The 25,918-nt window shown below is 42.3% G+C and overlaps 1 pseudogene; it reads left to right on the forward strand.

Moving 5' to 3' along the window:
* The first annotated feature begins 6,014 nt into the window (after positions 1–6,014).
* The window catches only part of LOC148094394 (transducin-like enhancer protein 6 pseudogene), an 80,478-nt pseudogene continuing 60,574 nt past the window's right edge, over positions 6,015–25,918 (forward strand).

The following is a 25,918-nucleotide window of genomic DNA, read 5'->3' on the forward strand; positions in this document are numbered from 1 at the left end:
TTGTTTAATTCACTCAGTCTGTGGTATTTTGCTATAGGAGCTCTAACAAACTAATATAGATAATTAGCAGACTTTCTTTTTCTATAGGTGGCACACTAAAACATCTTACCTCAAGTCAACTAGCTGGTTAGCAGTTGAACATTGTACCACATGTGTGGTTGTCATGTGTTACTAGATATCCAATCCCCAATGGTTTTGTTTTGTGTTTTGTGTTTTTGAGTCTGCCTGTCTACCCTCACTGAACCAAAGAATGCACAAGTAGGAGTTTTCAGTATAGAAAGAAAAAATACTCTAATATTGAATTGACCAATATGGAGACAGGGAGCTTATGTTCTAAAAACCCAACTCCCCAGTGGCATGTAGGTTACAGATTATCTAGGGCAAAATCACAAGACATCATGGGTTAGTGGATTCAAGCTCATGCTGGGAGCTGATTGGTCAGAGGTGAGGTAAGGATAATGACCTTCTTCAGGTCTTGAGGACAGTTCTGAGGTCTTTTCTGTGTCTCTCTGTTTGGTCTCATGGGAAAATAGCCAGGGGATTTTCTACCTTAGGACTCAGGAGCTGACACATAACTTAGGTCAAGATGTTATCTTTAGTCAGCCAGAGGTCTGGACCTTGTGACCATTAGTCAGTTCCAGATTACTCTCTTCTGCTGTCTCTAAGGTTGCTGATTATCCAGGGGAAAGGCTAGGTCTCTGAGAGGGAGAGAGAGAGAGAAAGAAATGACTCCCAGAGCTAGGATCAAAAACTAAATTTAATCAAAGTCATAGGGATCCTCAGTTTCAATTGCCAGCTAGTCTCTCTGGACTTCAATCTCCTCATCTGTAAAATAAAAGCTTAGACTTGACCAAGGATTGCAAACTACATGGGCCAAATCTGGCTTGGTGCCTGTCTGTATAAATAAAGTTTTACTGGAACACTACCATGCTCATTTGTTTACTTGTGTCTTTTGCTGCTTTCCCATTAGAACAGTGAAGTCGAGTAGTTGTGTCAGAGACCTTATGGCCGACAAAGTTTACTACCTGGCTCTTTCCAGACAAAGATTGCTTGCTGGCTCCTGGACTCAATAAGCTCCAAGAAATCAAGTCTTAAAATTTCATAATTGCAGGACTTTAGAACCTAGAACCCTTGCCCCCATTTACATTAGACTAGTGATTTCTCAAAGGATGGTCCTGGAATATCAGCATCACCTGGAAACGTGATAGAAATGCACATTATCAGGCCTATTGAATCAGATATTGTGGGAGTGAGGCCCTGCAATCTGTGTTTTAAGAAACCATCTACACACTGATGAAAATCACAATATTAGATTACTCTCTCATTTCACATTTTCACATTAAAAACTAGGAGAGAATTGTTTTACTCTTAAAAAAAGAAAAGACAGAACAAAATAGTGTCTCAAAAAAAAAGAGAGAGAGAGCATTTTTAAAGGCCATAATTCGCTATTCCTTGATTAGAATGAAAAATGGAGGTGATATTAAATAATAATGGTGATAATATGATGGTTTGATCTCTATCACTTATCTCTCGTTGTGGATTTAGTAAAAACCACAGCTGTCACACCGTGTGTTTACTTTAGCAGCCAGTTAGAACTGTCCTCCAGCAGCCTGACAGTGCTTGTCTCCTGGACGAAAAAGCATTTTGTGTTGAATACCTGACAAGCTAAACAAGAGCACATTCAAGATGATCTCTATAAGACCCAGAAAATAAAGTCTAATTTTGATTTATATATTAAAATTTATCCCCCCTCCACAAATTTAGGGCATTAAATATATTTTTTAAATGTAAAGGCTTATAGGAAAAAAAAGAAAGAAAAAAGAAACAGGAAATGTTGACGCCCACACACTCAGAAGAGGAATCCCAGGACCAAACCCCATTTCCTGCCCCACAAGGTAACAGAAACGTCTCTTTTTTTATCTAAAATCCGGTTCCTGTGCCACTCAAAGTCAAGAGCTGAGCCTACATGTTGGTTCAGTGTTGGCAGAAGAATTTTCTTTCTTTCTTCTTTTCCTTGAGAAACACAGAACTACGGCAAAATCTCCCTCCTTCTCACAGATGAAAAGGGAGTAAGGCCCGTCTTCCATTATGTGTGCGAAACCCTGGGGCCCCGCTCCAGCTTTGCTCACCCACCCACGTGAGCTTGCTTGGCCTATGTGTCCTCTGGAATCTCTACTACAAATGCTGACCAGGGAGGAGTGAGTCCGTGTTTTGCATTCAGAACTAATCCTGCTGCCCTACTCAACCCTCTCAGGCGCTTCCTTGTAGTCAGACACAGCTAGAAATCAGTGAGGCACAACCAGTGCCATCACATCACTTTACTTTTAGGCCTTATGTATACAAACGCAAATTACAGTTTTGTAATCATCTGCGAGTGTGAAGACAGCCGTGCCGTATCACTTGGGAATACGTTTCTATTTTAGTTGTGATTTGGCTACCCCCACCCCCAACGTCAGCGTTCTAAGGCTCTATACGGAATACAGTGTTTTAACCAATATACTGATGGGGGCCTAAATAACCCAGTTAGGTCAACTTCCAAGTCCCAAATGAGGAAACAAGGGTCAAATTATTTGTTTTTCTTTTTCACATCTGCCTCTCTAGGAAGCATGGTTTGCTCTAGAGAAGGTTTAGGGGTATTTGTTAATTATGTGACCATTTCTTCTTGCAAATATAGGTACCAAGAGACACAGTATCTCTGCTAAAGGAGAAACTAACAGGAAGGTTGGCTAGTGATGGAGTTATCACAGTCATGGTTACCTGGGAACTCTCAGGCAGATGCTGAGAGTGAGTGCTTGCCCTCCAGCTGCACAGTGGTTTTGACTACCTTGCGAAGAGTCAACAGTGTGAAGTCCTCTGACATGCCCTCCTGCAAAAAGATTAACATGCAGTCCCTGAATGTAAGATGGTGCTGTCACTGTGGAAAAGTTTGGTAGTTTCTTACAAAACTAAACATGCACCTACCTTTTGATCTATCTATTCCACTCCTAGGCATGTACCCAAATGAAAGCTTATGTCCACACAAAGATTTGTATGTGAATGTCCATAGCAACTTTAAAATAGCCCAAAGCTGGAAGCAACTCATATGTCTATCAGTAGGTGAACAGAGAAACAAGTTGTGGTAAATCCATACAATGTAACACCCACAGCAATAAAAAGGAATAGACTATTAATATGCTCCACACAAGGATGAAGCTCAAAATCATTATGATGAGTGAAAGGAGTCAGAAAAAAAAGACTACAGCACTGTATAATTCCATTTACATAAAACTCCAGAAGTTGTAAGCTAAGCTACAGTGACAGGAAGCAGATCACTGGTTGCCTGGGGATAAGGGGGAGAGGAGAGGAGAGGAGAGGAGAGGAGAGGAGAGGAGAGGAGAGGAGAGGAGAGGAGAGGAGAGGAGAGGAGAGGAGGGGAGGGGAGGGGAGGGGAGGGGAGGGGAGGGGAGGGGAGGGGAGGGGAGGGGAGGGGAGGGGAGGGGAGGGGAGGGGAGGGGAGGGGAGGGGAGGGGAGGGCCAGAAGGAGAGAGGAATTAGGAAATGACATGAGGGGGCCTGGAGGAGTTGGGTATGTTCACTATTTTGATTGTGGTGATGGTTTCATGGGTATATACATATGTCAAAACTTACCAAACTATACACTTTACATATGCAGTTTATTGAGTGTGAGGTATAGCTTCATAGCACTTTTTTGGAGATGTGATTCCTGTCTTATTTTCACTAGAGAGACAAAATATGCCACAGACTGGAAATGTGTGATAGTTGATGTAGTGCTTTGAGAAGGCAGATGAGGTAACACTTTTAGGGAACCTCATGAACCTTTTTTTTTTTAACATATCTTTATTGATTTCTGAGAGAGGGAGGAAGAGGGAGAGAGAGAGAGAGAGATAGATAGAAACATCAATGATGAGTGGTTGATCAGTTGCCTCCTGCACACCCCCTACTGGGGATCGAGCCTGCAACCTGGGCATGTGCCCTGACCAGGAATTGAACCTCGATCTCCAGGATCATAGGTTGATGCTTATCCGCTGAGCCACGCCAGCCAGGCAGTACCATGAACCTTTTTAGGTTAGAAATCAGGTACCTCTTACTGCGAGTTTCCCATTCCCAGCTCCCCACGCAGCTGTCCACCAGAAGAACCCATCATCCGTGTCTCCAGTTTTCAATCCTATGACATCTTCTTTCCAGGAGAGGAAAAAAGCTGATGAGGGCAAGTTTTCCTTTCCTTTCTGTGAAGTCAAGCAGGACAAACCCAAGGTGAGAGGTCAAGAGCAGAAATGCCCAAGTCCCCTGCACACCACAGAAGCCAGTCTCCGGTCAGGATTTACCTTGAACTGAGTAAAGGGTCCTTCTGAGTGGTTTTAGTCAAGTCCTGATCTCGAAAGAGCTCACCGGACGAGAGGAGGGAAAAACACCTCGGTAGAAACAGGCCCCTGGGGCCTGTCCTGAGACAGATTCTCATCCTTCCTGACCTCACAGGAAAGCTCCCTGCTTTTCACAGCCACCTCACTCACAGGCAGGCACTGGACAGGAAAAGGCCACCTTTTGCTAAGCAGCAGGTTGGCTATAGTCACTCAGTTTGCACACTCAACCACAGAGCTGGCCAGGGACAAGCACTGTGCCTTCTGACAGCCTCTGAATTAATGCTCCCATCTCCAGCCCATTCATTGCCCCACCAATAACCTCCTGTCTTTCACCTCTTGCTACTCTGTGGCTCCCATCCCAGAAGAGCCCCAGACAAGCCCAGGTTGCTTATTTCTGAATCTTGCAAGTCACGAGATTATGAGTTTTTGATACAGGTTTTATCTGAGATGAAGGGAACAGGATGCTCATGCCCTTCCAGGGTGCTCAGCCCTGGGGGACATTTGCTGATGTCTGGGACATTTTCAGTTGTCACAACTGGGGGTGGGAGGTGCTATTGGCATCTATCTGGTAGCGGTCAGAGATCCTGCTAAAGATTCTGTAATGCACAGAACAGTCCCCCACCCACACACAAACACACACACCAAACGTTATCTGGTACAGAGAGTGAGAAATCTTGTTATAAAACAAAAAGTTGTGTCTTTCTGGGGACATACCAAGTTTATGGGGAAGTAAGCCACCCTCATTTTAAATTCAGATTTCAAGAATGTGGTGCTAGGCAAGGCATCTCTGTTTTCTGCCTTGATTTCCCATGTCTGTAAAATGGGAATGATCCTATGTCATTTATTCCTCTCCTCTCGGTCTTCCTCCCAGAGAGTGGCTAATGAATGTTTGCCAAGTGCTTTGAAGACTCTAATTACTGTTATCCCCAGTCTATCAGTTCAAGATTGTAGAGCACCTGGGAGCCCTGCAGACGGGAGATACCAGGCAAACGGAGCCAGTCCTGTCACTGTGGTTACCATTTATCCCTCTCTGAGGGCAGTATCAAGCCCTTAGGCTTGAATTACTCAAATCAACTTTAGAATCTGCTGAAGGAAACCAAGGGTTCTCACAATTAAATCGCAGCTTTTCCCAAAGTCAGGGACTTCAGTTGAGGGCTTCCAGTTGGCAGCTAGCAAGATTCAGAAAACCTTAGCAGGTGGTGAGCATTCAACCCATCTTTGCTGATTGCCTGCTGAGGGCATAATTCAGCTAAAATGTGTAACAAAACTGGGGATATTAATACCTAAATTTCAGAGTTGCCATAAATTAAAAAATCATTCCAGGGCCTCATATATAGTAAGCACTGCTCTTAAAAAAAAAAAAATAAGTTGAAAATGTAAAGTCTGCCTGGATGGCTCTCAAGCTATATTAGTCCCTCAGAAAGTTCTCGCCAAGCAGACAGCAACCTGATGTTCAACACCCAAATTTGCCTTAAGCGAAGATGATCCTCTGCAGCTCTTTACTCCCTGTCAGGGCTTCCTGATGCTGAGAGTCTCTCTAATTAGAAACAATGGCAGCCTCAAGGTCACAGGTCTGGAGGAATCAACCTACGGAACTGCACTGAGCACATGCTGCATCAGCCAGCACGGGGAGAGCACCGTGAGCCACCGACGATGCGAAGGCACAGCAGCTCTCACCACAGAACATCCAACGGACCCCAGAAGCCAGAAGCCAGGGCTGGCATCAAAGGACAGCGAGCTCCCAATGCAGGGCGAGCGGAAGCGCTCGTGTCAGTGGCACAATTTACAAGAGCTCAAGAAATTCAGGGGACGGGACCTGGAATGGACTGGGCAGGCTTCCTGGATATGGTGGGATACAGTCGGGCCTGGAAGCACAGGTAGGAATTCTGGAAGGCAATGCCCAAAAGCTCAAGCCTTCCTTCTCACTTCCAACTGCAAGGCGATCTTTCCAGGCCAAACTGTACCTCAGTCATAAAGGCCCTGAGGTCCGTCATGGGTTTTATGTTTCCTTGCTTGGCTGCATAGCTGGAGACCACAGCCCGGGACCCCTGGAGCTTGTCACCAACCAAGAGGGGACTGAAGCAGACTGGTTCTTACGCTTGCGCCTGCATAGAGTCCGCTGGAGGGCCCGTTGAAATACAGATTGCTGGGCCCACAATGGGAGTTTTTGATTCAAGACTGGGGTCTAAGAGCCTGAATTTCTAACCAGTTTCCAGGTGATGCTGATGTTGCTTGTGTGGACTTCATTTGAAGAACTACTGGATGAGAGTATGGCTACCTTAGAGCAAACGCAACACCTCTTTGGGGAGAATATGCAAAATGCACACCCAACCAAGGGCTGGTCAAGAGCATCAACTTCGGGGGCAAACTGCCCATCACAGCCAATGCAGTTATGACATCATTTTACTAAATGTTCAACATCAGGCACTTGGGCCGTCTCAAACTCCTGGCTCCATTAAACAAATAATTCTTTTTTATTTTTTTATTTTCTTTTTGTTTAAAATATTACAGATGTCCCTTTTTCTCCCCAGTGACCTGTTCCACCCCGTTCCTTCCCCCTCCCCAGTCCCTCTCCCCACCATTGTAAACAAATAATTCTTGAACCTCTGCCATGTACCAGAGGCTTTGCAGTGACGTCATCTCACTGGCATTTTCATCTCAGTTTGGGGGTTCAGGGTTAAATGATGCTGAAATTCTTCTTTGAGTTGACATAAAAGAAAGGAGATAGACAGGGATCTAACAAGAGATTTTAAAGACACACACATCCCACGCACGCCAACAACCCTGAAGTGACCTAGCACAGGAAGGGGTGGAGGCCAGAAAGAGGGACTAGAGAAAAACAAAGCGAGCAGACAACAGATAAACTACCTTGCGGTTAGGTCCAAAGCATAGGAATTGAATCAATTCTGGGAAGTGGTAACCTCGTAGGTCCACTTCATTCTCATCTTACACATTTTTTTTACTAGCATTTTCTTCATTTTTTAAGTGGCTTAGCAGTCATAGCACCTTCCGTTGCCTGTGATATTTTCCAGAACCTTCTATTGAGTTCCTATGGAAATGATGTTTCTGCACCCGTGGCAGATACGTGTTCATCTTTGCAATGAAGACCAGAGCTAGTTCTGCCAGCAGTGCTGCTTTTCATTTCATTTTAATGAGCGAAGCTGAAAAATAAGTTCACCAGTTGAAACTGTCAGGGAAATTTGAGATGGCAAATGCCATTATTAACTCCGTTGAAATGTATTATTAATAATAATGCTTAGCTCTGTTGTAGCATTTTCTGGCTTCAAAGCCGTTTACAAACATCAACTAATTAATCCTTACCTCAGCACGATGAGGTAATTAAGTATTATTATCCCATTTCACAGAAGGGGAAACTGAGGCACCCAGCGGTTAAGCACCTTGCCCAAGGCCACAGAAAGGATAGAGTATGCTCCCAGAGTCGCAAGCCTCCTGCAACTTTCCACGGTACATTGAAAAGGTCTCACTTCTGGGAAAAAATGAAGTTTGTAGCAGAAACCACTCCTCCAAAAAGAGAAAAGGACTGAAAAAGATGGGCTGCTGCTTTCCATAGCACCTGCTTTCACTAGCACCTTGCTACAAAGAATCAGAATTTCATTTTTCTTTGGTGTGTTCCTTCCTCATTAACTTTTAAAAAGCATGCTGACTTGGGGGAAATGCCAAAACATTTTAATGATGTATGAAATAAAAAATAAATAACTAAAACCTCCTGCCCACACAGAGAGAATACAAGCTTGCTATTTGGACACGTGCTTTTCTTTCCTCTCTCGTATTGGCAGCCTCTCTGTGCCATGTAGCTCAGCTGCAGCCAGAAACTTTTTTTTTTTAAGGAAAAAAAAAAGAATATCGAAACTTAGCAGGCTTGGCCAAAAGAGGAGAACTTGGTCTTAATTGCCTTTTTACAAATCCTGTTCTCATTTCCATTTCCCTGAACTTTTTTTCAGAGCCTCCAGCCCCACCACAGAAGTTCATCTAGTTTCTTCTTGTATTTTGCCTAATTTCTTTCTTTCTCCTTTTAGTCTTCAAAGCTTTCCTTCCACAAGAAAGGTAACTGGTTGGGTGTGAGTGCTGGCCTTTCTACATCTCCCTCACCCACAGTCTACAGGCCTGTGGTTGCTCATTAAAGATCTGAGACAGACTGAAAGCACCAATGTGTCATAATGTGACAGACGTCCGAGGTCCCTTTCGAGCTGGTCGCAAATGTCTTCATGGCTTCCAGGGGCCTCTTCCTGTACCTGTCCTTGCAGTGTGAGTGGGAGCTTCTCTCGTTCAATTGCCCGCTGATGGCAGGAGGAGGGAGGCAGGGGCTGGAGGTGAAGCAGTGGGCGGCTCTTCACGCCCCTCCTGCCTGGTGGGAGACCCCCGGGCCCAGAGTCTGGCTTCAGTCTTCTCTCCCAGCTTCACCTTGTCACTTCATGAACCTCATTGGCACCATTTGTAAATCTGCTCATTACTATTTTTCAATTCTCTGTGGGTTCATGTGCAAGTTACCTCAATGAGCTTTTAAATCCCTTACACACCGTTTAAAAGGCATATAAAATTTTTAAAGAACAGGCAAAGTTAAACTTTCATGATTAAGGATGCCCATTTGTGTGATAAAACTATAAAAGAAAAGCACAGAAATGATTACTGCACAGGACAGAGTAATGGAATAATGCTTACTTTTTTTTTTTAATTCTCACCCAAGGACATTTTTTCCATTGCTTTTCAGAGAGAGTGGAAGGGAGAGGGAGAGAGAGAGAGAGAGAGAGAGAGAGAGAGAGATGTGAGAGAGACACATTGATTGGTTGCCTCCCACACGCACCCAACTGGGGCCGGGGATGGAGTCTGCAACCGAAGTATGTGCCCTTGACCAAAATCAAACCCCTGACCCTTCAGTCAGCAGGCTGACACTCTAACCACTGAGCCAAACCAGCCAGGACTAATGCTTACTTTTTAAGGTATGGGAGGGGGTGTCACAGGGGCATGTGGAGGGCTCCTGGGGCAACTGGCAAAGTTGTCTTTCTTAACCCAGGTGTGGTTACAAGAGTGTTCACATTATAATTCATTTATCACTCAGTTATATATTTTTATGCAGTTTACTATATCTCTGTTATAATGTAAAATATTTTTAAGGTTTAAAAATATTTACAGGACTATATGGACTTCATCACTATATGTGGGGTTCCGGTAGTGCCTTAAGAAAACCAATGGTTTTTCTTTTCCTTTGGTTTTAATATGATTATTTCTATTTCCTCTCATTAAATCTGAAAGTATCTCTTAGGGTTCCCAAAGAAAAGGTAACAGCTTTGAAGTTTTCTGGTGGGTGAATTGTACTTTGAAACATGCTGTGTAGTAGATGTGGGAAGTTCTAGACTTTTTTTTTTCTTCTTTGTCTGGGTGTGCTAGGTTTGGACAAGTTTACAGCAGGATAAAAGGAGAAAAATATTTGCTCCACAGAGAGGCTAATCTTTTTTAAACTTCAGGGTATCTTCTCCTCCCTACCCTTCCAGACATGCCTTGGTGTTCTTGTCTACAAAATGGAGTCACTGGTGAGGCCCTGTTTAAGGTTTCTTGGGGTCCTAACAGTCTGTGATTCTACAAAAACCCTGCAGGGTTGAACATAGCTTCCCCCTTGCTTCTAAGCTGCACACTGATCTTTGCTCTCAGGCCACGGCCTTGCCCTGTTGTGAGCGGTAGCCTTTCTCTTCACTGAGAATCTCCTAATCATCAAGGGAAGACCTGACTTAATGTGATACTCATGGGGTACAAATGTCCCTTGTGACTGGCCCCGACCAGCCTGTCCTACCATCATTCCCAGCTGCCCCTCACACTCCACACTTGCTCCAATTCCCCCTTCGGCCTCTCCCACTGATCAGCTCCTCCTCTTCTCTAGGTTCTTCTCAGGTATATTCTTCAGGAAGCCCCCTTTGACCCCTGGGCTCAACTGAGCTTCTTGCATACCAGGCATGACTCTGTCTTAGCACAACCCCAGTATATGAAAGGTTTGCATGTCTGTCCCATTTACTGGACATCAGCTCATCTAAGGTAGAACTAAATCATCCGAACACCTGGCATATAAACCAGCCTAACACCCAGCATATGCCCACACATAGTAGGTATGTTTCTTTAATCTAAGTCAGGAAATGTTGAATTAATCTAAGCACAACTGAGCAATTGATTGATTAGATCCTGCCTTGGACTAAGAAGGATATTACCAAGGCCGCCTTGTCCAGTCTCTTCTATCTTCCTTCATTCACACATCCTCTCTACCTTGAATGTTCCCAGAACTGCTGATCACCAGGATCACCTGATAAGGTTTTAAAATACAGATTCCTAGGACCTTGCACAGAAATCATAAAAATTTACCCCACCCCACCCCCATAATTTGGAACTGTCAGCCAGGTGTTGGAGTCATTGCTAAAGTTTGGTCAGAGAAATCTGACACGATGTGAAAATGATGCTTCAGGAGACATGGAAACAAAATAGTAACATTCACATAAAATGCTGGACAAGTCATGGCCAGAGGGAAGGGGAAAGGGGGGAAAAATCTGGTAACGAGGGCTGCAATTTTAGCTTTTTAGCACAAACAACCTCAAGCAAAATAAATTGAGTCGAAGGCTTACTGCAAAAACCCAGAGCACCTGTCAAGTCACCCATTTCTTTTCTTTCCAGAAGGAAGAAGGGGGGGGGGGGCAGGGGGAGTAGCAGGTCCCTTTAACTGAAGCTACAAACTTGAGTCTTTGGTAAATGCCAAAATATCTTCGAGAACACATTCACACACCTATAAAAACAAAAAGTTTGGTCAGAAATGCCAATAAATGATTCGAAGCCTGCATGAAAGCCATACAGCTGCAAAAACATAAAATGTAATCTCGGATTCTTAGAGCAACTGCTTAGGGAAAAAGCCGGTTACAGAATCTAAATAAAATGACTTTTTGAAACGTCAATGGTAAAAATAAGATCGTCTTTGACTTTTTATTTTATGTCTTTCATTTATGTGTGCAAAACTGAGTGAAGACACAGATGCATGCTATAAATGTCCTAGAGGAGGGGAGAGAAAGAGTTTGTGACTAGGGGTGGGGATGAGAAAGGATTGGGGTTGGAAGCGAGTTGAACTTTTTTCTGGCTGAGTCTCCAGCCAGAACTTTTGCCATCAGCGCGGATGCAGATGAGGGAGAAAATATAAAAGAAAGTGACTATTCCAGAGCCGGTCAGTTGCAAGAAGAATATCGCATGCCATCCTGACAAACCAAATCAAGGATGTATAGGGCAGGAATTTTTAGGGGTAACCCAACGTGCTAATGTTGGCGGTCCTGCCCCCCGGCCACCCTGAGGTCTGAGTTTCCATGGAGCCGATCTCAGCCGTCACAGGTGTCATCCCTCCCCATTCTGACCCTGCTGGAAGTGCCTGTTTGTTCAGCTTCTCCCCCTGGGCACGGCGAGGAGTTGCTCTGTTGTAATTCCAGCTCCAGCGAGCGTGGTACATCTTTAACAGTTCTGGTGTTATTAACTTAGTGACTAACCGAGAGGTGTCTGCCTTTTGAAACAGTGCCACAGCTTCTCTCTCATCTCCGGATGACGTCAGCCCCATAAAAGGGGGAGCTGGGGGGAACAATGGAGATTTCAGTGGTAACATTTAATGAGGTGCGCCCTATTTCCCCCAGGTTTAAAATGACCTCCATTTTCTGCACTGAGAGGATTTAGGATGCGGACCCAGATTTAAGAGTGACCATGGTGCTTTGACTTTGAAATTCCCTAGGGGGGAAAAACTTGTGAAGTCTTTTTACATTCTCCTCGAGCCCGTGATTTCAAGTGACCCCTATGAGTTTTATAAATAGAAATTGGTGATTTCCCAACCCGCTTGACACAGATGATCAAAACAGTCTCAGAAATAGGAGACAGTGAGTTTAGCACCAGAAACTAAAGGGCACGCTCCTTGGAGAACCTCAGTGAAACGCCCAGCAAGCCGACAGCTTAAGGAAAGAGCAAAACCCTGGACTCTTCTAGAGAGGGACTTAGATTTCTTCAAGTTAGAGAAACAACCTAGACATCAATCACCTAAAGGACTATGTGTCCCCAAAGGAAGGACACACATGGTAATGACCTTCATTAGGAAGGGACCTTCAAATCCATAGTGTAAATTTCGGAGCAATTGTGAAATCGAGCGCCCATGTTGACCTGCCGACAGCTAATGCGTGATATTAATTAATGGTTCACAGGACCCTTGCCAAAACCTACACTGAAACATACAGGGCTGTGCTGACACAGCCCAATCTCTTCAACCAGTACAATTAACTTTTCACTTTTTTTTTTTTTTTTATGGGATTCTTGAACCAAGGCAGCGAGGAGGTGTTTACATCAGCAACCTGCAGCAGCTTCTCAGTCGCTCTTGGGCTTTTACGTTCAGCAAAACAACAAGCTACCCGCTGCTAAGTGTTGCAATGTTTGGCTCAAAGCAGAGTGCAGAACCTCAGCCAAAAGCACAGGGCTTGTCTCTCTAAATTCTGAGCCTGCGTTGTTGTTGTTGTTGTTTAATTCTTCTTCTGAGACTTCAATCACTCTCACCATGGTGATTAGGCTCCTAAGAGAGTATGTCTTACTTGAAGCCCAATCCCAAATAATAAAGGTAAATGTAAGAGTTCCCAGAAAGGTTTCTTCATTTATTATGCCTCTGAGGTATTCTTTGCCAGTGCTGATTAAATGACCCCGAGACAGAGTGGACCACTATCCACAACAATCCCCATAGGGTGGATGACTTACTTACTCAAAATCACACCACAAGTTGAGACTTTATACCATAAGGGAGCCAAGCACCTTTCCTATGCTGGGAAAGCACTGTCCTTTTTTTTTCTTTTCTTAGCCTTCTTTCGTTTTTCATTTGTTTGCTTCCCTCATTTGTAGCTTAGGAGCTAGGACTCCATGTGATGATCAGAGAGCTTTCAAATAGCAATTTGGGACCTGAATTTTGGAGCCATGCAAGGGATTTTATACCTACATCGTTATGTGTCTTCACATCAAATAACAGAACCCATGTTGGAGCACAGTGAGCATAACCTTGCGTTTATAAAAATCTTTCACTAAATAAATGCATATCTCTCATTGATAAATAGCCACCCCCAACATACATAGTGTGCTTCCGTCTTCATACAGAGATAATGTAGCTCTAGAAAGTCCTTTGCTTTTTGAACACTTACAGGAAGAAAACTTCTTGCAGTCACATCTGAACAACTTTCCATGGGTAATTCACGCTCCACAGAGATTATGTCCAGAAGCAAGGCTGGTGTAAGTGAACGGACTGGAATATGAGTTTGCATGTTTTGAAACAATGGAACTCTCTAAGAGCTACAGGCCATTCAGTTATTGTCTTGCTTCCTGTTCTGCTTCCTCTTGTATGAATTTGGGGGAATGGCTGTTGATGGACAAACTATGGCCACAAAAATGCTGTTCAATGGATATACCTGGGTTTGTTTGTGTGTGTTTTTCTGAAGTTTCCCACCCACTGGCTTACGATCCTATAAACTAGGAAGGAGCAGAGCCATCACGACCAGCTTACTAAGGACCTCAGACAAGGGTGGCTCAAGTTCAGGCCGAAAGTTGCCAGATGGGGGGGGGGGGGGGGCTGGGTGAAAAGGTGAAGGGATTAAAAAGTACAAATTGGTAGTTACGGCATAGTCATGGGGATATAAAGTACAGCATAGGAAATAGACAATAATATTTTAATAACTATGTATGATGCCAGGTGGGTACTTGAAATATTAAGGGGGCAGTTTGTAAAGTATATGATTGTCTAACCACTATGCTGTACACCTGAAACTAATACAAAATAATATTGAATGTAAACTGTAATTGAAAAATAAAATTTAAAAAGACTAGTACAAAGTTTAGCAGTACACCTTTCCCTTATTCCTAGGCCAGGATTCTCTTCGTCGCTCTGTATTGTAACTGCAAAGTACTCAAAAATAAACCCTGTGAATTATGTCCTAAGGCAGACTGGCTTCATAGATATGAAAAATTAGGCAGAAAGATACGAAATGATTTATTCAGTACAGGCGAGCATAAAGAACTGCCAGCTCCATCTCTCCTCATCCATTGCTAAATCAGCCCCACTAATTTCCTCAATCTGATAAATTGCTGATAAAATCTAAGGGAACATGAAGCTCAGTGTTCTTGTCTCTCAAAGGAGGCCTAAAATCTGTGTTTGTTTGCATATGCATTTCCAAAATGAGTAATTTAGAATTACAAGGCTTATGTCATTTGGTACAGTCTGCCTTCGGGCATGAAGAACACAGGCATTTTCGTGACAGATGTGGCTCCTGTCACCTGCCCTAACCAAAACCTCCAAAGAAAAGCCAGAGGGAATCTTGGAGAAGTTGGGAATGTTGGCCTGAAACAGGACAGCGTTGGCAAATTCCTTCCTGTGTTGTTGATTCAGGAAAGATGGTGGGCATGGAGAGGGTGAAACAGGCTTGTGGGTGAGTGAAATTACCACCTCTGTATCTGATAGACATCATCAGAGAAGGGGAAGTCAGCCTGGCATGGACAGACAATGCTCAGGGTAGCTCATCCTAAGTGTAGAAAAGTTGAAATTACTTGAGCCTTTAATACGATTGGCTGTAATCAATGTAGCAAATGCAACAGAAACTAGTTACTATAACAGTAATCAAGAATCCCTATGAATGATCGTTAATAGTAATTGAGCATTTACTATGTGCCAGACACTAGGGTAAGTATTAACACTTATGTTAATAAGTGCTGTCTCATTTCATTTGCCCCTCAAAACTCTGCAAGTTAAGTAGTGAAAGAATCAGAATCAAATAAACCAGGAATTCGGAAAGGTTCTTTCACTTAGCACGTGTGTGATATTGGGCAACTAACCTGTCTAAGCCTCAGGTCCCTCATCTGAAAATGAGATAATGGTGCATGCCTCATAGACATTGTATAAGGATTCAATGAGCTGCTATATAGAAAGCACTAGGTATGTAAGTGCCATTTACTTTTAATTTTATTACTTTATTTTTAGCTGATTTTTATTTATGCTTAGTGAGTAAATTTACACTGATAACACAATATCCTTCAAAAACTATCAAGTATGATTTTTTTTTTACATGAAGGAATGAAACTTAAAGAGTTTAAGTGTCATCTTACTGATTGACAGAGTTGAATTTTTCTACGAGGCGACAGAAGTACAGATCTTCTCCCTCATTACTTCATGTGTGTCCTTCACAAAGTTTTGCGCTTTGTCCAAGAACCTTTCCAAGTTGGACAGAATCAGCCTTTTGTCAAATACATACAAGCCCCTGTGCTTTCCAGAAAAGCAAAAGGAAAGACTAAATAATGACTGGTCCTCCACAAGCCCAAGTTCAGGTGAGGTGTTCTGTGCATCCCACGGCCATGCCATTGTATGCATTACTGCTTTCTTTAGATCTTAGATCAACTGCTCAAAAAACTCTGCTGATAGGTAGATTCCTTTATCCCGATGGCCTTACGGCAGAGAGAGTGGGCAAGAATTCCACTCCCTGTCTTCATGGTGTAATTATTTGTATTACAATCCCATTTCCATCATGACTGCCAGAGTACCGAGACCTGGCCTCCCATAATACCATGGCCACCACTGAGCCTGCACAACCTTGCTCCATTCCCATTGCCATTTTTAATTTCACTTTAAATGTTATCGAGTTCTCTAAATCCAATCAAAGACTACCTCCTCAATGAATGAAACAACAGAGAAGGGGCTGCTTTTTGTGTTTTTAAATATTAAAATGAAAGGCGGTCCTTATCCTTCTGTCAGTGGAAAGATCAGCCTTGTGCTGCGATTCTTAATTTCCCTAAGACTGTGTGGTGGTCCCATCTTTCAGGGAAAAGATAACATTCACTGCACCAAGCAAGGTATGAGAGCCTATGCTGAAAACTTGGCTCTTTCTAGAATTCTACTGACAACTAAATCCATTCCCTAGAACCAGGGAAGTTGGCTACTGACCTGTGGAATAGTTAACTATCATTTATGTATGGTTCCCATACATGAGGAATAAGAATAGGGAAACATAATTTCTACAAAAGTTAATTCTTGGTTGAACATTCAAGGCAAAGGAGAGGATTAAATGCTTTCTGAATATGTGTTTAGAAAGAGAATAAGTCCGGCCAGTGTGGCTCAGTGGTTGAGCATCAACCTATGAACCAGGAGGTCATGGTTCAATTCCCAGTCAGGGCATGTGCTGGGGTTTCGGGCTTGATCCCCAGCAGGGGGCATTCAGGAGGCCGCCGATCACATTGATTTTTTTTTTCTCTCTCCCCCTCTCCCTCCCCTCTATGAAATTAATAAAATTTTAAAAATTTAAAATAAAAAGAGAATAAAATTACTACATTCAGTCATTCCTGTGTTTGAGGGGGAGTGGGATTTATCACTAAGAGAAAGGAATATTTCTTAATTCCTCTTGGCAAAGGAAGAATGATAGGTAGGACTGTGATTATCTTTGCATTCTTGGAAGCCTTTATGATGGTGATCTGTAGGGTGTTAAAATTTACGTGCACATGCTCTCAAAAGTCAAGGACGTAAACATTGGCTGGGTTCTTTTTGGTGCTGTCATTATTCACAGTTTTAAACCCTACTGTGAGAAGGAGGATAGGAGTCAGGGTTTCAGATGGTTCTTGGTGTCCATCTACATAGGATGCCTCTGAATCACTGACATCCCAGGCTGCCTCTTTGTGTTTCAATTTAGATGTGGCTAGCCAATGTAATTAAGTAAAAATGTTGAGGTTCTTGTATTAAAACAAAGTATTGTTAAAAATTCCCCCAAGATGGAAAATAGAAGATAGGATTTCATTACTACATTTATCTACTGCTCCTGAGTAAAGGTACAATATGGCTACTAGTGGAGAGAAGACCAGGACGGGTGCCACAGGCTTTACCATTCAACCTATCATCTGCCCTGGTTTGCTGGGAGCCCTTAGGCAATTTATTTAAGCACCCCATAGTTCAGCATGTTCATCTATAAAATGGGTATAATCATACTCACTACCTCACTTGGGTAGCATGGAGTAGTTAATTAACAGCGTGTAAAGCTTTTGAACATATAGAGTGCAATATATGTGCTAATTATAAATCCCCCAAAAAGCACCACAGTTCAATTTTTAATTACCTATATATATTTTATTGAAAACACATAAAGCACATAATAAAATTAACCTCTGTGTCAAAAATTACTGCTAGCCTGTGCTGTCTTGTTCATTCTTCTGCCAGACTACAGCAGCAATTTCCTAAACCAAAGTAGTAATTTTATTTCAGTGGTGGAAGTGTAACCAATATGACCAGGCCTAACCGGTGATTTACTGTATCATAAAATAACATCTCCCATTCTTGCCTCAATTTCTCTTAGTTATTATAGCTCAATTAATGTAATGCTAGGCCCTATTATCAAAATGTTATAAGATAACAGTTTTTTATGCCAATTTCATGTTAAAGGGTTTAAACACTGAAGTATGGTTTTTTATTTAAATCTTTGTAGAATAATCTAAAATATTTCACAAAAAGGAAAAGAAATTTTTACAGTGATTTTAAAGTCTGATTTAAAATGAGAAAATCTAAAGTAAAGGGGGGAAGAAATCTACAGACACCAATCCCTGGTTTCTAATCTTCAACTACCAGAGACAACATGAAAAACACAAATGTCATTGTCTAGGTCCCTTGCTTTCCCGAAACAGATTCCACCACCATAACAATGAATATTTCTCCTCTCCAACAGACACCGGGCTGGCTCATCCTTATTTAATAATTAATAGTCGGTGTTCAGAATTTCAAGAAGAGGCCAAGAGCTAAAAAAATGAAATTGTGGTTATCATCAGCCTTTAGAAAATCATTGTAAAATTACAATCAATCACATTGTTTGTCCCCATGGGAACAAAACACTATGATCGAGGCACGAAGAACAGGAAGCTGTGATCCCTGCCTCAAATTAGTTGCCAGGCAGTAGGAGGACAAGACCAAAGCTTTTATGAACCAACTGAAACTATCCTAGAAGCTGTATGTAAGAATGTGTGATTAAATCAATGAAAAATGGAAAAATGAGTGAATAGGAACATGCCACCAGTAAGGAAATTCAGTGCAAGGGAAAGGTATCTGTGAAGTCTTTTTTCTTTTTTAAAAAAATATCTTTATTGATTTCAGAGAGAGGAAGGGAGAGGGAGAGAGAGTGATAGAAGCATCAGTGATGAGAGAGTCATTGATCCCCTGCCTCCTGCACCTCCCCCCCCCCCACTGAGCCACAATTGGGGCGTGTGCCCTGACCAGGAATCGAACTGTGATCTCCTGGATCATAGGTCAATGCTCAACTGCTGAGCCACGCCGGGTGAGCTGTAAAGTCTTGGGAGGTGTGCATCCACAGTGGGACCATAAAGAAAGGACAGGTTGAGCAGGACAAGAGGCAGTGACATATAAAACCATGTGAGTGTCTACATGTCCACAATGGGGACTGGGGAAAAATGGAAGGAGGAGGGTGCAGGATGTTTCCTTCCCTAGAAACCAAGCAATGCCAACCTGGGACATTTCCAATTGTATTTTAAGCTGCAGACAGGCCACCAAATATCATGGAGCCACCTTCTCCAAGTACCATATCCAAATGGGCCACTCCAGATAGTGTTGCCTCACTTGACAGTGACTGTTATCTTGGAGAACTTAGCATAGATACAAGGAGTGACATTCATCATCACTCTCTTTGCTCTATCGCAGACTCCCTTTCACGCCCATTCCCTTTTCTGTCACTCACTGGCTTCAGCAGACATGAGAAACACCGTGTGTGGAACTGGACTGGCCCCAGAAAACACTTGCTGAAACTGTGTTACTGCTGTGGCTTAAAATCACACCACCCATCCACTTGGCACATGCCCATGGTGTTTGGAAAAAAGAATGAATAGTTAAAGGGGACGGTGGTATGTATACCGTTAGATGAAGGATCTAATTTTCCTAGAAAAAGTGTCTCCTCTACTTCAAATATGGGGAGGCTGAGAAAAGGAGAGATTTAATCAGCTTCTTCCAGAGTTGTTGTTGGTTTCTTTTAAGAGCTTGATTAGGATGCTTATGAAACATGTTAAAGTTTGAGTGCTCCCTATAAACCTGTTCCCTTTATGCTAATTGCCCTCAATAAAAGTAGATCAAGAATGAATCTCTCAGCCCAGGACAAGTCCCAGCATGCCTGTTGGGCACAAGTTCAGAGCGCGTAGGTTCTATCTGATAGGCCCTTTGGAAGCAGATAGATAGCATGATAGATAAATGATCAATAGACAGATACCTCATATTAATAGGCAAATGATCTTACAAGGAACTCCAGGTGATGGAATATAAGATACAGCAAACAGTATGTCATCACAGACATTTCATCAGAGAAAACGCTTTGAAGGGAGCCTGTTTGGGCCCCGTGATGCATCTGCACTGGCGCAGACCCACACAAACCTTCAGATCCCTTTGAACTGGAATCCAAATAGCCAAGTGAACAGGGGTGCGAGAACCCGGGTGAACCAGCTTGTAGTGAACCCTGAGAGGCCAACTGCCTCCAGAGAATGGCTGCTCTTTAACTGCAGTTTATAAATGAGGTGCATCTGGGCCACACTTGCCCTATTTTACCCAGAGTTTCAAGAGAAGGGCTCGTGATGGCTCCTCCATGTGGCCACCAGCTCTGACCTCCCCCCGTTCAGGGGACTATCCCTCTGTCCACTCTGCTTTCTGCTCTCGCACGGTCACCAGCTGCTCCTGCACTCCAGCTGCGGGGCGCAGGGAGTACGGACAACCAAGTGCGAGGGCTAGAAAGAGCTGGGAAAGCGGCGCCGCGAAGCTCTGCACTGCGACTTGACATTGCAGAGGAGCCGGCCTCAAAGATGTGTCCTTTTCGGGGTGTCTTGCACACAGTGAGGGGCTCCAGGCCCTGCTTCCTTCCTCATCGCAGCATCCAGCAAATCCGAGAAAGGGTCGTGCGCCTTGTCTAAATTCTGCCTGCTCCCAGGTTAGCCCGTGCCCTCTCCTTACAGAGACCCCCTTATGGACCCACAGCCAGGATCTCTGCCAACTCGTTTACAATCCTGCGCCGTTTTCTATGTGAATAGCAATTAATGCGGATGATAAAAAAACAATTCTTCTGGTTTAAGCCACCAAACACTTGTGAGGTGACATGATTTGTGGACTAGATATCATTGATTGTATCACAAACTATCACAACAAGCAAGGTCAAAGCTCTTAGGAAAGCCCTTTGAGGAATTTGGCCCTAAAACATTGATTTATTAAAGGTTCTCTCTGTGCCGTGTTAGGAAGACTAGAATAAAGGAGAGGAGTGTGCACATGGGAGTGTGTGTGTGTGTGTGTGTGTGTGTGTGTGTGTGTGTGTAGGTTTAGTGAAAGTGTCAGCATCAACCACTTTTCCTGCAGGCAAATTCTCCACCAGCAGCTTTGGAACAGAGGTAACTTTCCCAATGGTTCTTCTGCCAGGATCCTTAATTTCACACACAGAATGGGGCAATGTGCCTATACAAATTGAACAATCACATGAATTTTAGGGTCATGAGAGAAAGGTAACTGATTATATCTCTCAGTGGTTATATCAGAGTTTTGCAAACATTTTAAAAGATGACCTTTGCACATCCTTGAGGATAAATTCCACAAGAATTAATAGTACCAGAAAAGAGTTCCCTAGTCCTGTCTCCCAGACCCCTGGAAGGTAGCCTACCATGGGAGGATTGAGGGCATCTCTGAAGTGTCTTACTGCCAAAGATTAAAAGAGCATCTGAAATCACTCCTCTCTCATTCATTTGGAGGAGCCAGATGTATGCCATCTTGTAGGAAGTAATGCCAATTTTCATAATTTCACTACCTGACTCGTATTTCTAGGCAGCCCTCAGCAAAACTAGTCAGGACTAGGCCTTTTCTGTTTAATTGTAAAGCTACCTTCTGGTTTTTGTAGGATTCCTTTTTCTGACTTAAGTACCATTGCATTGTTGAGAAAAGATATCAATTTCTCACTTTTGCAAGTCAAAGAGGTTAAAAACGTGTTTTTTTAATTGAGGAGGTACAACTTAGAGGAAACGTTTGTGGATGCCAGAATTTCACTGGGGCTGATGAAAAGCAGTAAATATTGGTTCTTCTCAAGCAGAGAAGAGTGAAATTCTGACCACACCCTGCTCCAACACATGGTTCTTTGGCCTTCTCCCTCCACGTCACCCTCCATCCACTTCAGCCACCCTCCACCCTTCTTAAAAGAAATTATAACCTGGGTGATAATAGCAAGACAGAACACTGAATGGATTTGGACTTTAAATTGCTTAGCTTTCTTTGACTGAGGAAACAAAACTACTTAGATGATCAAATAAAATGTGATAGAGCCCTGTATTATTAACATCCCCCAAACTAGCTCTCATACAGGTTTGATTCCCATCAGGTGAAGTGTGGAAAGTAGCTATGTCATCAGTACCAATCAGATGAGAGTTGAGGGGGTTATGCTCAGCAACTACATTCAACACAAAAAGTCTATCCAGAAAAGAGTTGTAATCAAGCAACGCCTTCTTAATGTTCTTCTCGGTAGATTCAGCGCCATTTTTACCTCTAAAATAAATGATTTCACCTGCATTGACCTCAGCAGATTAATCTGGAGAATCAGGAATGTAAAAGAAAACAGTTGCCCATTTTCACCAGAAGGATGGTCCCAGGCTTGTGAATTTTTTAGCTGTCCTATACACCCAAAGCCAAATGAGCACTGTAGGGAAGTAAATATGTTTTCAGAATGACAATTTAAGGCCAATTGAACCTAAACTAATAGGACTAGGAATAATAATATTTTCATAGCTATGCAAACTGATTCTGAGTCCCACAGGAAGTTGTACACAATTCCTGTCACATATCAGGGCAATCTCAGCTTCTCAGTGGTGGGAGGAAACTGACATTTATTCAGAATCTTCTATGTGATGGACACTGTACAGGCATTTTTACTTGTATTTAATCCCCACACCCAGGGCTGACATTCAGCTGGTCTGCTCCAACGCAGCCTACTAGCTGGCATCCAGTCCCATCGGCCAGACATCCTTTCTGATTGGTCTGCACCCTGCATAACCTTTCAAGAGCGCTATTATTATTATCATAGTATTTACAGATGAAGGAACCGGTGTTCATGTGAATAAGCAACTTACTGAGAGCCACACAGGCTTTCAGGGAAAATAAGGATTCAAACACAACCAACCTCTTTTTCTTATGCCTCATTTATTTCTGTTTTGTGTTTTTACTTTGCTTAGAAAATTGAGGTGGGGCTTTGGTATAATTTCCCCCCAATATATTTTCAAGAATCCAAGTAGTGTCACTTGAGTATATACATCTACAAATACTCACCGAGGGCCCTGTTTGCAAAGCAGTTGAGCATGGTTTAATTACATGTATATAAAAGGGGCTTTTATTTTTTAGGTATTTTCAACAGTATTGAGAACGTGCTCACTGGGGAACACTTGCCCAGTGCTCACTGTGTGAGGAACATCCACCCATCCGTTCAACAAATACAAAGTAGTCAAGAAGCCCTTTCTGTCTGGAATGAAAAGGCAAAACCTGAGGCAAGGTGAGCTTCAACATTCCTCCAGTCCCATCGCTCATCTGATGCTTCAATGTTTTATACATTATTCCAGACAAATGACTTTTCAGCCCATATCCCAGTACTTACAAAGCCAAAGAGCTCATCTTAGGACAGCTGTGTCTGTTACAAAGTTCTTTTTCTTATAGTTTTATATCATTGGCTTTAATTAGGAAAAATTTTAATACGTCTTTTACATGGTAAATCTTCCACTGTTTGTAGACAAAGACAGCTTCTCTTACACTGCCGTCAACTTTTGTCTTCTCCGGGATAGAGGGCCAAAGTTCCTCAACCATTTCTTATATGAAATCATTTCAAGTTCCCTCATGATCTTAGCTGATCTTCTTTTAATGCACACCAATGTATATTTTCCTCTCCCTTAGAGGGTCCTGAACTCATTCAACATTCCCTATTCAGTCTGGATACAACAAAGCAAAACCTTTTCTTGCATAGTAGTCAGGAATACAGAATACATGTAGGTAAAAAGTACTTTGCAAAGTGATGCATCACCAAATGTCAATAAATATGGTAAAAGCTACAAATATTGGGCCAAATGGATACCAAGGCACTTGAACCAGAGATGTCTTCCCAGAAAAGAGTTGTGATCAAATATGCCCTGTAAGAGTCACAGAGAAGATTGTGGGAAGCATTTGGTGTGGGGGGTGGGGGGGTGGATATTATGTGGTAACCAGAAGTCATAAAATGGATTTTCTCAACCAGGAAAGAGGCTCTCCATGGGAAATTTATGAAGCCTGGGAGATTGTGAAAGGAAGATTTTCTTGGGGGAGAGATGAAGGTTAGAACTAAAATATGTTCATCTTCTTCCATTTGACAGGTGATTTACATACATTATTTCACTTAATCCTCATACTTAACCTGTTTGGCATCCATAGGCATATTTTAGATGAGAAAAAAAGGAAAAAGTTAGTAAAGCAAAGTCAGGAGTCAAACATAAGCTTTGGACCTTTCCTCTACATTTCATGGAATGAGGAACAGTTGGTGGGAATCTCCAAATGCCAGGGTGAACATAAAAAGCTATGATCTTACTTCTGTTCCATGATGACAGAATGTTTTATTGCTGGCAGTGAAGGTGGTTCATATACGATGTTTTACTCTTAACAAATTCACACTTGTATAATGCTAACTTAAGTAAAATTCCTCATCATTAGAAATTCTGGGTGAAAATACATGCCAAAAGCTATGTTTCCTTGACTTAACAAATGGTTCCTTCTCAGATCACAGTCTTATAAATGAAAATATACAAACAAAAGTAGTTCCAAAGGAGGTAATTTAGATAATATTGTAGCTTTACTCTCTTCATTTTTCATTGGTGAATACTTCGTGTCATTAATCATGTGTATCCTATCAAGTTGTCCATTTTTTCACAGAATAGCAGCAATCCAAAATCATCACATGTTAGACGTTGGAAGTGATCCTGGAGTTCATCCAACCCAATGTGCCCTACAAATGAGGAAACTGGTATTAGAGAGGTTAAATGACATATTCCGCTTCACAGAGCCAGTTAGTGATAAGTACAACTGAAGCTCAAATCTAGGATTTTCGACTCAACAACTCTCTGCTACCTCTTAGGGCAAACACCAGCTAAGACAAATCCAAAGTGGTGTCTTCAAAATTCCAGCACTTGTGGGATATGGGGGAAAATCCAGCCCTGTTCAGTTCTGTTGATCTTCCTTCCATAGAAATGAATTGCTGTTTGACTAAATTCATCAAACTGACCAGCTTCTGAAATATTCAGACAAGATCAGGCATCCCCATCCCAAATCCTTATCTATTTCTTTACGAATATACAGAATATATATTTTGACATAGACTGAACAAAACTAAGAAAGACTGGTATGCAAACATACACAATGTCCAGAAAAGTTGGACTAGATATTTGGTTTCCCAACAGTTAATAAGGTCATTGGATTGTTAACCTGACTCTTCCTAATGAATCCAAAACTCATATTTTCATTCCTCAGAGAAATAACCATGAAATAAGAAGCCCTAGAAGCCTCAGTGTCTTTAGAGTGAAATTACAACTGTGCCTCTGTAGAGTGTCTCTTCCTAATTTTAAAATCATCCTGAAGACAAGCAAGCTGACAGGTCAAAATGACAAACTCAGACTCAGAGTGTGGGTTCGTTGGATCTTCCTGTTCAGTTTAGTACTTCCAGGGGAAATCAGACCTAAGAAATTTTCTGATAGCCCAAAACTCTCATGAGCTCTGCTGTCCCAGGTTATTCAGGCATATATGACAAGAAGTAAAGGTGCTAACTGGATTTTGGATGTTTTCTTTTTTTCCCTTAATTTTATTTTCTTTTTTTTAATGTTTTGCATCTAAAGTAAGTTTTTTTTTCATGAGTGCTTAACAGGTTTTAATTTTATGAGACATTGTGCAACCAGATCCCTTAGGGAACAGTAATTAACTGGGATTATGTTTTCATTTCGGTGAATTCTAAATGAGAAGCCTAAATACTGATTTTGTCTATCACCAAATGGGAAAACACACAGCCATGCTCATTTCTTAAGTATATTCCTTTGCTTACTATAAACACTTTCCTAATGATATTTGCAATTTGCCCCTTGCTTAAGCAGGCCTTCCTCAGGAAATGCAATGGATTGTTTAAAATAATGAAAGAAGTTTACTTTCAGTTTTGATATTTGTTCCTGGCAATCTCCAATCCAGATTCTTCTCACCCAGGACTGACCACCACCCAAAAGAGGGCAGAATATTCATTAACAAATAATTCTTGTGCATCTATTATGGGTCCATTATTGTTTAAGCTACTGGGTATTATCGTAAATGTAGCATCACTTTCAGATGGAACTCAAGGTCATTTCAAGATGAAAATGAAGAGATGAACTGTGGCTATATCTAAATTATATACGAAGTATGAGTTCAGAGAAAGAATGATCCTAACCTTGTGAGTTCTAGTGTGACATCTCTGCAATGTAGTAGCTAGCCATGG

Source organism: Miniopterus natalensis, chromosome 1 (assembly GCF_054644295.1).
Source record: "Miniopterus natalensis isolate mMinNat1 chromosome 1, mMinNat1.hap1, whole genome shotgun sequence".
Classification (NCBI taxonomy): Eukaryota; Metazoa; Chordata; class Mammalia; order Chiroptera; family Miniopteridae; genus Miniopterus; species Miniopterus natalensis.